The sequence below is a fragment of the Taeniopygia guttata genome, chromosome 4 (assembly GCF_048771995.1).
Source record: "Taeniopygia guttata chromosome 4, bTaeGut7.mat, whole genome shotgun sequence".
In the NCBI taxonomy this organism is placed as follows: Eukaryota; Metazoa; Chordata; class Aves; order Passeriformes; family Estrildidae; genus Taeniopygia; species Taeniopygia guttata.
This window is the reverse complement of record NC_133028.1, coordinates 41,832,055-41,844,304: the sequence shown is the minus strand read 5'-3', so window position 1 is coordinate 41,844,304 and position 12,250 is coordinate 41,832,055. Positions and strand designations below refer to the sequence as shown.

The following is a 12,250-nucleotide window of genomic DNA, read 5'->3' as shown; positions in this document are numbered from 1 at the left end:
GCTCTCCCGGCACTGGCTGGGCACCAGGCAGCTCAAGGCTGGAAGTAGAAGAGCTGCACTTTTCCTGAGGCTGTAGCGCGCTTGCCTCGGAGAACACAGCGCTGTGCTGCTTCTGGACAGGTGTTAAAGTCACATTGCCTGCTAAGGGTACAGCCAGAGGCTGCAAGTGGAGAAGCAATCCTGAGTGAGCTTGCCAGGGTTAGGGTTTTATGGGAAGCCAGTGAAGATGAGGTTTTGGTACGTGGGGGCAGTGCTGAACTCTCTCACTGGGCCCTGTGAGTACATAGTCTCACTGAGAATTGTGATCTCTACACATGGCTGCTGCCTATGACTGAACAGAAAGTACATATTGTTAATCTGAGGAAAAAATAGATGTGAGGCCATAAGCAGTTAAAATAAAAGGACTAAACTGTGACAGCAAATGGGTTTAATATGCATATCTATTTATATATAGATTGTACGTCAGAGCTGTGCAAAAGTTGTTCAGTAGAATAAGTGTGTGGAAAATAGTTGTCTGTATAACTCTGCTTCTATACAATGTGTAATGGACATACATACCTTGTCAACATGCTAATAAGTTAGATAACACTAAGAGTAATAACAGAATGTAAAATACTACTTGCATTTCATCTGTCAGACCACAAAAAATCACTGAATTCACTGATTAGTATAATCCATTTCCTTGCTTCATAGTTTCTAAACTCTCTCCAGGATTTTCTTACTTTAATCCAGATCATGACTTTAAGGGATGAATTTTGTCTTTGGATGCCTGAGTTATTTACCCAATACTGTCATTATAAGTGCCACTCCACAATAGGGGAACTACTTTGTGCCAAATAACAGGTTCTTTGCCCTAAAAAGCTATGAGATGTATGTAAATCCATGCGAGATTGGTTTTGCTAAAGACCTGTGTACTGTAGTACAAATGCTTATTTATGCAATCAGTGGTGGTTTTCATATTTTCAATTGGCTGTCATTTTAAAAGGAAATTAGTACAAGAAATTAGTGAAGAACTCTGAAGGTGGTAAAGCTGAAGAAGTAAGAAAGTCACAGGATGAGCTGCTGCTTCAAGAAGAAAGGAGAGAGCAAGAATGAGTCTAGTGAAGGTGCCATTGATTTATAGACTTTTGTTCTTCCTTTAGTCAGGGCAGTGAGAGAAACGTGTAGAAATGAAACCAGGCCAAATGAAGACATATGTACGAGGGACAGCGTTGCCCAGGGAAACTGAGGAACTTTGAGAAGAAATTCTCATGATTGTTTGAGCCTTAAAACTCACACTGTGTTCTCGGGCAAGTAAACCTGGATGTGTACATTACTCCACCTAACTGCAATACAGCTGAACAGCTCTGTGCTGATAAGGTATCAGAAGCAATGGATGTGTTATTAATTCAAGCCAGGATATGGGATGAATAATGCATACAAGCTCCTCATAAGCTCATTTCAGATGGGATATATGAAAAAAATGGTGCTTGCATTAAAATCTTTTCCCTCTCAGACTTTAGAGAGCTCCTGTGGAAGGAAGAGAGATTGAAACTCTAAAACTTAAAGATGGTGGAATTACGTATCTGATGGAGGTACAGTTTAACTTGAAAACTTGATTATAATTTTTCTTTTGTTTATCTGCATAGGAGAAAAAGGCTGTAGTTTGCCTCTTGGACCTGCAGCTGAATTGCACAACTGTAGTTTATATGAAACAGATTTTTATTTGCATGCTTTACAACCCTCATAATCTACTAACTCTGCTATGCATGATATCTTCAACAGCAGAATCCATGCTTACACATTTATGGTCAAACTATTGCTATACTTTCAAATATGCACAGAAAAAGAAAAAAATTAGGACACTTCTTCTATCTATTATCATCCTTCAAAATCAGATATTTGTAGCCAACTGGATTTTAAAGTTTGTTGGCAGTACTGTGACAGTACTTTATTTAAGGTAGCCAAGCTGGTGAAACAGCTAGCCTTGGTCTCATTGCCCTCTGGCTTGGGGCAAACCCATCTCAGCAGAGCATGTCTACAGCTGCTCACCAAATCAAACCTGAGGGTTGGAGCTGAGGCCAACACAGCCTTTCCCAGTAGCTCCTAGGACTGCTCCTAGGAGCTGAGCTGGGGAAATACTTTTCAGTTTTTCAGTGCTTTGATTCTTGGTTTATGCTGTGTGAGGACAAAGCACGTTGCATTTGGCAGTGCTTTATCCCAGTTGCACTCTAAAGTAGATGACTCCACAGAGTGTAAGTGTGCAAGTGCCACGTGTCTGCTGCCTCTTCAGTTCAGTGTCACCCAGCTTCCACAGAAGCTGTCAAATAGAGCTGACAGAAAGTGTTTCACAGGCACCTTTGGACTGAGCACGTGGGAGCTGTGTACCGTCACAGGGAGACTGAGGGCAGTGAGTGATGACAGGGTGGCTGTGGCAATTCCCCTCAGGAAGCTCATCCTCAGCCCTAATTAAAACTTGCTCTGGTACCTCCCACTCTCTGGAGCATTGAGGTGACCTGAGGCACTAAAAGCTGATGGCCACTTCACATTAATACATGAAGTGAGTGCTGGTAGACTGGCTCTTTGGTGGTGCATTTCTTCTCCTTGCCTCCATCAGCTTCAGAACTGAACTGTCAGGGAGATCCATGGGGAAAAATGTTTTACAGATAAGAAGTGTTAATGTTCTTGTACTGACACTAACACTGGATGATGGGTGGTTTTGCAAAATAGAAGTACTTTAAAACAGAGCTGGATGCAGCCATCGTGGGATGGATGTGTGCTTCAGCAAACTTCTCCTCTGTCACCACAGAATGAGGCAGATGCTTGCACAGAACCAGACAGAACTTGTCTGATGTGCAGGAATCAAGAAACCTCTTTCAGTTTACATTAATTCCTGATTCTGTAGGTGACGGGTGAACATTTAGCATTAGAGATATGCTATGGTTTTCAGTGTTGACATCTCTCATGAGTCATATTAAGCCAGATGAATGATTGCAAGGACAAGTAGAACTAAAAATTATGCAAGGGTGAAGCAATAATAAAGTCAGTCTCACTGTGCATAGTTAATTTGCTTTCTTCGAAGTTAAAATTCCATGGTTATCTCAGATAACTGGAATCAAAGGTACAGAAAAGAGAGGAAGAGAACTCATTGCATTCAGAATCCTTCTTTTATTTGCTTGTTTCTTCTAATGGAGCAGCAAAAGGGCTTATATCCAGCTCAGTGTATAATTGATTACCAGTACATAAATTGAAATGAAAAATCATGCTCTCCATAATTGCTATTCAAAAGCCTAAGCTTGCAATATTCCCTGAAAGTATGCTTTCTGATTTATCTATCCCATTCATCATCCTTTCCCTCAGTACATGTGCCTGTGCTATGAATTTAAACCTCAGAAGAAGCTGCCTTTCCAACTCTTAAGTTAGCTGGAAACCCCTATGGTGTGTTGTCTTATTCTTGATAAACTACTGTGTAGTATCTCTCCTGATCCCTTCTTCTATCTTGGGCTATAAGAGCAAGTAGCAACTTCTACTTTGTGTTTATTATTTAGCTGTTCCTGACAAACTCCTGGAACACTTCGTAATGTCATATGCATCTGTTGCATATGTATGATACAGCTAATTTCTAGCTCCTCTGGCTTTCCTACGGTAGAATATAGCTGTTCCAGTCCATAAAAAAAAATCCAGTTCATCATTTTTGTTGCTCAGCTTGCTACTTCTTTGAGACATAATACGGGTGATACAGAAAATTTTTCTCTCTCTCTGTGAGATTGTATATGTATGGAGAGCTTGGTACTACTATGAAGAAAATTCTAGTATTTGGCTGCATAATGCTTAAATCTTGATTTCTGAATAAAACCCCAAACTACTTCAAATGGTTATGCAAACCCCGGTAATTTAGCATTAACAAAGCAGCAGAAAGTCCTGCATGGGTGCTTGACAGGACAAGATGGCAGGATGAGGCAGTCATATGACTCAAAAAATACTGAAATTTGGCTTAAGAGGGCATTTTGCTTACCTGTTTTGTCCTGTTACACAGGAAGTTGCTTGTCCCTTCTGCTGGAAACAGGTGATCATAGTGTGGGCTCTGCTGCTGAAAGGGAGCATCCTGGTAAACAAAATACACAGGCCTTTGTGAGTGATGCTGGCAGAACTATACAGCGTCCCTGAATACCTTCCCTTTCACATTTGGTTGCCCATCTTCCCACCCAGTTTGCTGCAGAAGAGATTTTCCTCTAGGGATCTACAAGTGACAATCCTTCATGGTCTGTTTATGGCCTTATGTCTTCAGAAATCCTAAACAAGTGCCATTCAAACAGTGGGAAAGAGCCAACAGTGCAAATAGGACTAGAACTCTATCACAGCAAGCCTTTCTGTTTGAAACAAATGAAAAGAAGAACAGGTAAAATGAGGAATGTCAGAGCACTGATGATTTTGCTCCTGTGCTCCTGGTTCCAGATTAGAAACTGCATTAATGGTTTTCTACAGAAGTTACGCCTAACCAGTATCACAGCTGCTGGGATAAAAAACAGATTAAAGAGGTAAACTATTAAGACTGTTTTTTTCAGCACAAACAGACTGAAGTGCACTTCTAATCTTTGTACCGCTGTGATTCTTGGTGTTGGTGTCTATAGCTGAACTCCTGCCAGCTGATGTGCTTACTGCTGAACTTTCTGTTACAAAAAGAGCTGAAAGAGAAAAGCAAATTTTGGTTGCTTTTGAATTTGTGCTTCCAACTCCATTTTATTCCTTTGGAAATCTCGCCATAAACCATTTCATGCTGTTAGATATACATGCCCCTATCTCACACAACCTGCCCAGAATGCTTGGCAGCACCTGACTGAAATCTCATTGGACTTGTCCTACCACTCTCGCTGAAGGTGGCTAAGTAGCCATTTTACCTGGATAATTTGCAGCTCTACTTAAGCATACATTCTCTCAGACAAAGGCTGGAATACTCTCAGGGTGGAAAGCTTGCAAACACTCTACTGTCCTTGCTAAAGGACACCCATGAACCTCCTGGTTCACCCATGAGGATGCACCAAGTCTGAATGATCAGGCCCTTGAGACTGCTGTCCATCTGGAGGTCTCCCTAAGACTAACACCTAGCAAAGCCAATGGAAAGCATGTGCTTTGCACATCTTGCCACACTTCTTTCCTTAAGTTGGAGCCTACACCTTAGGATGTCAATGTAGAGTGGCTTTTACCAATGTTACTTGAAAAAATGGGGTCCTACTTTCTGTATCTCCACGAGTGTTTTCGAGACCATGTATTTGTCTACAGCCCCTGTTCAGAATCACACCACAATAATCCTCCTGAAAAGGTGGGAAGGCCCCTCATGTAGCCAGGTTTTTTGGTCAGCCCCATTTCCTGGGGCACTTCACTGATCACTACTGGATACTTCCCTCCTGGCTGTCAGGAGGTCAGGTTTTAACATTCAGCAATAATTTTGGTGGCTTGAGTGTGTAACCAAGACCACTCGCATCCTTCCTTCCACCTACCTCAGCATTTGAAATTGGAGCTTGTGAGTTTTTTATGTCTGAAAGTCATATACAAGCACATTTAGGGTCTTATCCTCAGAGGCTGCTGAGAACCTTTGCCTGATGCAGATTTCAGCTTCTCACTAGACACTTTTCAGATGGAAAGAGGTGAAAGCCAACCCTGAACACAAAAAAGAAGCCTAGTTACTGCTTTCACCTTTAGAGAAGAACAAAATCTACACTGGGAGAATTGCCTATTAGAGTTCAACAATTCACTGGATTTTCATTTTCTATTAACACACAGAGCTTAATTGATTTTTAAAACAGTTAATTACAAAAGTATGGTCCTAGGCAGTGTTCCTAGTATATTTTAATATTGTGACTGCAGACTTGTTAAAGGGAGATGTAGGCTATTAAGGCACAAATGTGTTCCCATTGTTTATAATCTTGGAAACACTTAATGCAGACCCTGCTGGATCTGAACACTTTGGCACCTAGCAACTCAGGAGTACTTCAATCCTAATGTATGCTGGTAGGAACTTTATTCAGACGAACAGTGTGTCACTTGAGGTCACGATTGGTTTGTAAGTCCGTACTTAGGAACTCTTCTGAACTCTGTAAAATTATACCAGATCAAAATATTCTTTGTCATGGAAAAAAAAAACTAAAGACAAGCATTATGTCTTATCTTATTTTAACCTCAGTTATTTGCTGTGTTTTATACAAAGTTATGAATTGCCTAACACTGAGACTTGTCTATCCTTTTTCTTCTCCTTTTTTCCCTGAGTGATGCTTGATTTGAGTAGAACAATATTTTAAAAGGAGAGAAAAAGTCAGATGTTGGCAAATATATCTGGAAATGATGGGGTGAGCTATTGGAAAAGAAGCAAAATTGTTTTTCATGCAGAAATTTGTATTACAGACTTTTTTTGCCACCACAAAATGTAGCTAAATGCTTCCACACAGTGTTTTCCAAAGCAAAGCAAAAACAGAACAGTAGGCATGTAAGCTGGTGACCAGATTCTCAGCTGCCATAAATTAGGTCAGTGTAGCTCCACTGCACATAGTAATACTCAGACCATTTATATCCCATTGTGGCACCAGCCTGAAGAACTCTCCCTTTTGCACGCTCAATTTCAGATAGAGGCAATAAAAAGAAATGCACTAGGTTAGCACTATGACAAATTTTTTTCACATGCCCTACTTTTATCTCTTTGGAACTTTGTATGGATTATTGGTAAATGCAACTTTTGTCCTCCATGTGAAACCCCTCCTGAGGCAGGAGGGAGAACACAGGAGAAAGGGGCTCTGCAGGTCAGAGCAGCCAGGGCTGTGGTCACAGCTGTTGCCAGCAGCAATGGGCACAGGGGAAGAAAGGCTGGTGAGTAACTGGTGGTTGGAAGCTCCTGGGTAGGAGATTGAAATGGAGGTGCCTGAAGATGGGATAACAAGAGGATGGGAGATGTTATTGCAAGAGAGCTCAAAATTACACAGTGTGGGGATAAAAAGGAGAAGTTGAGGTCTTAGAGACAGGAGATTGAATTTTATAAAAGAACAGCTTGTGAAATGGTAACAGAGTCAGGGATTAGAGCTTGGTCAGGGATGGGTAATAAAAAGAGCTTTTTCTCAGGCCTGTTAACCCCATATCTGTTAGGTACTCTTCATTCAGCTAAGTCTTTGAGTTGACAGTCTATGATAATGGTGATATCTACTGATCTCCACACTTTTTAGGTATTGTTATGAAAATCGAAAAAAAACATTCAAGGGTATTTAATCACCTGAACAAATATTTTATTCTCAGTTTGTCCTAGAAGTCACAAGATTTGAAGAGATCCCAGGGAAAAACTATTTTCACTGATTTAAACCTGATGCAATTCACTGTTTCTCCACACACAAGATGAAATCATTTCAAATTGAGCAACCCAGTGGACAGTCCAAATGAAACCTGCAGCTCCTCATCAGTAGGAGGAAACTCAAGCCAGTATCCTTGGCTTGAGTTTCAGCAATCCAGCTGATGGCTGGCAGTTGCTCCTTCATCTATTCTTGTTCCCATAGAAACAGAGAGGAAATAGTCAAACTTGGATAAAGCTTTTTTTCTTGCATTTTTTTTTCTTCTTTCTCTGAAAGAAAGAACAGCAGCAAAGATGTTCATGAAGTGCTGCTTGTTTTCCATGACCTGGGACTCTTTATCATTGGAACTGGCAGAACGTAAGCAGCCAGCTTCAGAACCATAAGATCCTGTGGAAACTATAAGAGGTTCAGGCATAAGTGAAATAGAGACATCAAGATAATTTTTCAGACAAGCATATAGACTATGAGTCAACAGCAGTACAAGATCAGTGAGAGTTTACCAGATGAAAAGGTAAACAAAAAAGCATGAAGAAAACACCTGTAGGTGTGAATTCTTCTCTTTGCAATTTAATAGTATTCATTGACTCTAGTAAGGAGCAGACTGTATTGTTTGGGTTTCTTTCATTATTCCATGTGCAGACATGATCAAAATATTTGCTGAAATTGAATTATTCCTTTTGTTGTAACAATTTTCTGTAAAACTACAGCTTGGTTGATTTGAGTGCTTGTGCACACACTTCTTCTGGGCAATATGGTGCTCTCACTTAATTCTCCTGAAATTATTCTGGTTCTGTAATGGTGCAGAGGAGAAGCAGTTAGCCCAATGAGTGTGTTTTACACCACCCATTCCTGTAAAAATAAGACAAATAAAAATAATACTTGGCATTTATATGTGCCAAAAAAGAGAAGAAAGTATCTCTTCCAGGATGGCATCCCTTCTGCCTCAAAATTTGTGGCTTTTATGACTACTGTGAATGCTGTGCCGCCCTTCAGAAGGACCTGGACAATGTGGAGAGATGGAAAGAGAAGAACCATCAGAAGTTCAACCAGGACACATGCAGGGTCCTTCACCTGGGCAGGGTCCTTCACCTGGACAAGGTCCTGCACCTGGGCAAGGATAACCCCCTGCACCAGTATGGGCTGGGGGCCACCCTGCTGGAAAACAGCTCTGGGGACAATGGACCAGCAATGTGCCCTTGTGGGCGAGAAGGCCGATGGTGTCCTGGGGTGCTTTAGGAAAGGCATTGCCAGCACGGCAAAGGAGGAAAGGAGGTGATCCTGCCCCTCTGCTCAGCCCTGGTGAGGCCACACCTGGAGTGGTGTCTAGCTCAAGGGAGACAATGAAGCCCTGGAGCAGGTCCATTAGAGGGGAGCAAAGATGATGAAGGGACTGGAGCATGGACTGGTACATCTCTTTTGTGAGGAATGGCTGAGGGAGCTGGGCCTGCTCAGTTTCCAGAAGACTGAGGAAGGACCTCATCCTTGTCTATCAGTATCTGAAGGGAGGCTGTCAGAGACCCAAGCTCTTCCCAGTGGTGCCAAGCAATAGGACAGGAGGCAGTGGGCAGAACCTGATGCACAAGAGGTTCTTCCCAAACATGGTGAAGAACCTCTTTACTGTGCCAGTGACCGAGCACTGTAACAGGTTGCCCAGAGAGGTTGTGGAGTCTCCCTCACTGAAGATACTCAAGAACTCTCTCGATACAGCCCTGTGCCATGTGCTCTGGGATGGCCCTGCTTGATCAGGGAGGTGGTGACCCACTGTGGTCCTTTCCTGCCTTACCCATTCTGTGACCCTGTGATCTTCCAGAGAGACATAGCACATATGAATGACTGTGCTTCATCTGTCTGATTCAGACTTGGCACAGAATCATCACAAACACCCATCATGCCCAAAGGTTAACATTTTTGGTTCTCTTAGTGAGACATTACAAGATTGGCTGGTCATCTATTTAAAGCCGTTCTCCAGACAGATTTGGGAACAAGCTGGAGAGGCATCCATCGCAAAAGTTACCATAAGGAAAAGCATAATTCTGGGTGCTAGTTTCCATATTGTGACATGATTTCAAAACATTTTTGTTGAGTTTTCATGATAATTTTGAATCTTATATATGGAGACACTAATTTCTGTGGTCTTCAAGCCGTGACAGCCCTGAGGTACTTCTACTGCAGCAGATGAGAGAGTTAACTGATCTGGTGATTATCAAGGTAATGAAATGGCTACAGAAAACCAAACCCTCTTGTGTGTTCTTATGAGAAATACCTATTTCCAGTAAAATTTTTACATTTTAATGTACCTAGGAGGGATTTCTTGATGATTTTCATTTTTAGAATTTTACTTTAAGTGTACTTGCTAACAAGAGCACTTAATTTTCTTTCATAATTTTCGTCTTTGCCATGGAAGGCAGCAATTTTACATGTTATAAGAGGTCGAATAATAGTGCATCCTGCCTCTCCTTGAAATCTGGGAGACAAAAATCTCCAATTTCATTTTGAAACAGCCAAGAGAGTTAAAAAAATGAAATTTACTTATTGATTGATTGATTTGTAAGAGATAGATGAACCTAGTTTCTCTGCTTTACTATTGTTTTTTTCTTGGTGCCCTATACTCCAATTCATTCACTTTCCCTCATAGATGACTCAGAAATGTGAACTCTTAATGTGGACTCAATGTAACTTATTTTTATTCACCAGCTGGGACAAGCAAGGTAACAAGACAAGCTCTTTCTTCATCAATTGTATTTCCTATATCAGAGGCTGTACCTTTTGGTATAGAAGGTCAAACTGAAAATTACTTACAGAATGTAGGAGTTTATTTTTTAGAGCATCAAAATGAGTAGACAAGATTGAATCAAAGGTCTGTCTAACCCCAGAAGGACAGAAGAAGTGAATAATTGATGGGGAGAGAATAGTGGCACAGCAGGCATATCAAGACAACTCACCCCAGTACATCCTGTTTCTGGAGAGCTACACACACTGCACACTGGTAATCTATATCAAATAAATCCTTGAAAGCTACAAAATTGTTATATTTCAATGCCAACTTTTCAAAGCAAACCTGTCTTGCTTTTATGCTTATTCAAGCACTTAGTACTCCATGGCCAAGGATTTCAAGGTTTAAATATATATTGCATAAAGGACTAGTGTTTCTTGGGTTTCTTTGCATCTGAAACTTGTCATTGGTTTTTGCTGTCTCCCTCAAAAAATGAAGCTCATGACCTTCACCATAAGAATCTGGAATACCTGTGCCTTGTGCCCACTGATAAAAAGATGTACTAACCATTTCCTTACCTAAAGCTGCACTGTAAGAGAAATAGGGACTTAAACTTCAGCAAATCCTATTTAAACCAGAGGCTGAACTGTCTCCATTAATAAATGATGATTTGGGTGAAGTTAAAACAACTACTAGAAAATCAATATTTAGTTATTATCCAAGGATACAGGCTGTTTTTATCTCTTTTCACATGAAATTACATAGTAAAACATTCAGCATTTTGCTGATTGGCTTTTCATCAGCAAATCATTTCTTATAAAAAGCAAGCAATAGCCCAGCTATCAGCAACGGGCAGGCATCATGCATCTCATTATCTGAAACACAAGAATCTTAACAGGGAAATACTGCTGCTTCCAAATCATTCCTTTGCTGTCTGTGTTTAATAGTGTTGCTGTGAATATGCTTGTGGTGCTTTTGAAGGGCTGACATCAAGAGATGGCTGAACACAGAACTTGTTTTTTCCCCCCCAGGATCAGGAAGAGCAGTGACAGTAGGCACATGTCAGTCGGACTGATGCTACATGCTACTGATTATATGCCATTTCTCATAATCCAGGTTTCTCTGTGTCTTTCAGAAGGACTTTTGTTTGCAGAAGTGAAGGCATAGGATGTGTGCACACCCACTCAAACCTCGAGGAGTCATATGGCAGGTTTGAAATAAGTGGTTGAAGCAGGACAAGGTGTATTCACTTGGATGTCTGGTTTTATGAATTATAGATGTCTAGTAATTCTGAATTTTGATATTTTTTGAGCATTGTATGAAAGGAGAGAAGATCAGCACTCCCCTTGAAAAGGATGGAAGGGGCCCTTGTGGCCTGTACAAAATGCATACAGTTAAGGCACTGCCACCTACTTTGTGGTATATAACCATGTTTAACCCAAAGGAGCAGCATGAAGTTGTGTCAGGGGAAGTTTAAGTTGGATATTAGGAATAGGTTCTTCATCCACATGATGTTTGGGCACTGGAACAGCTCCCCAAGGAAGCAGTCACAGCACCAAGCCTGACAGTTCAGGAAGAGTTTGGACAACACTCTCAGGCATAGGATATAACTCTTGGGGTGGCCTGTGCAGGGTCAGGAGTTAGAATCAATGATCCTTGTGGGTCTCTTCCATCTCAGAATTTTCTGTGATTCTATGACAAGGCAAAAGGCTAGTATTTAAAGTTGCTGCCTGTCCAAATTCACTGTTGGTTGTTCAAAAATATTTTGGACTATTGAACTGCATAAACATGTGTATTCCAGCACTTCAGGTACAGGCACAAATGCATAGAATCCCTTACTGTACGTAACAGAGGACTTCAAAATGCTGCTGTCAGGTGTGCAGTCAGAACTGACTCAGGGGTTTCTTCACAATACAGGAAAAATTTAGGTTTCAGATGTGATGTGATAAAATTCCTTTCTGACTTCTTCTTGCAGGCTTTACCTTCCTTCCCACAATGGAAAACAGAGCTGTGCCCCACTGCCCTGCTCTCCCCTGCCTGGCTTTGAGTCCGTGCTCTGGGGAGGAAAGCAGCAGGTACTCCTGGCCAGGGCTGGGCTCAAAGAGCAGGAGTGAAGGTGCCAAGAGGGTTTCTGGTGAGCCCAGAAGCCCTGCATCCATGCAGCATTTCTGAAGTTCCCCTATGGAAGGCACATGGGAGTTTGATGTGCAGCAGCAGTGGGAAGGCCATA

The 12,250-nt window shown here is 41.4% G+C and overlaps 1 non-coding gene across 1 annotated transcript; it reads left to right on the top strand.

Moving 5' to 3' along the window:
- The first annotated feature begins 11,331 nt into the window (after window positions 1–11,331).
- On the top strand, window positions 11,332–11,457 carry LOC115495187 (U6atac minor spliceosomal RNA). The gene has a single exon (XR_003960302.4). It is a non-coding gene; the product is annotated as a U6atac minor spliceosomal RNA (small nuclear RNA).
- Window positions 11,458–12,250: the final 793 nt, after the last annotated feature.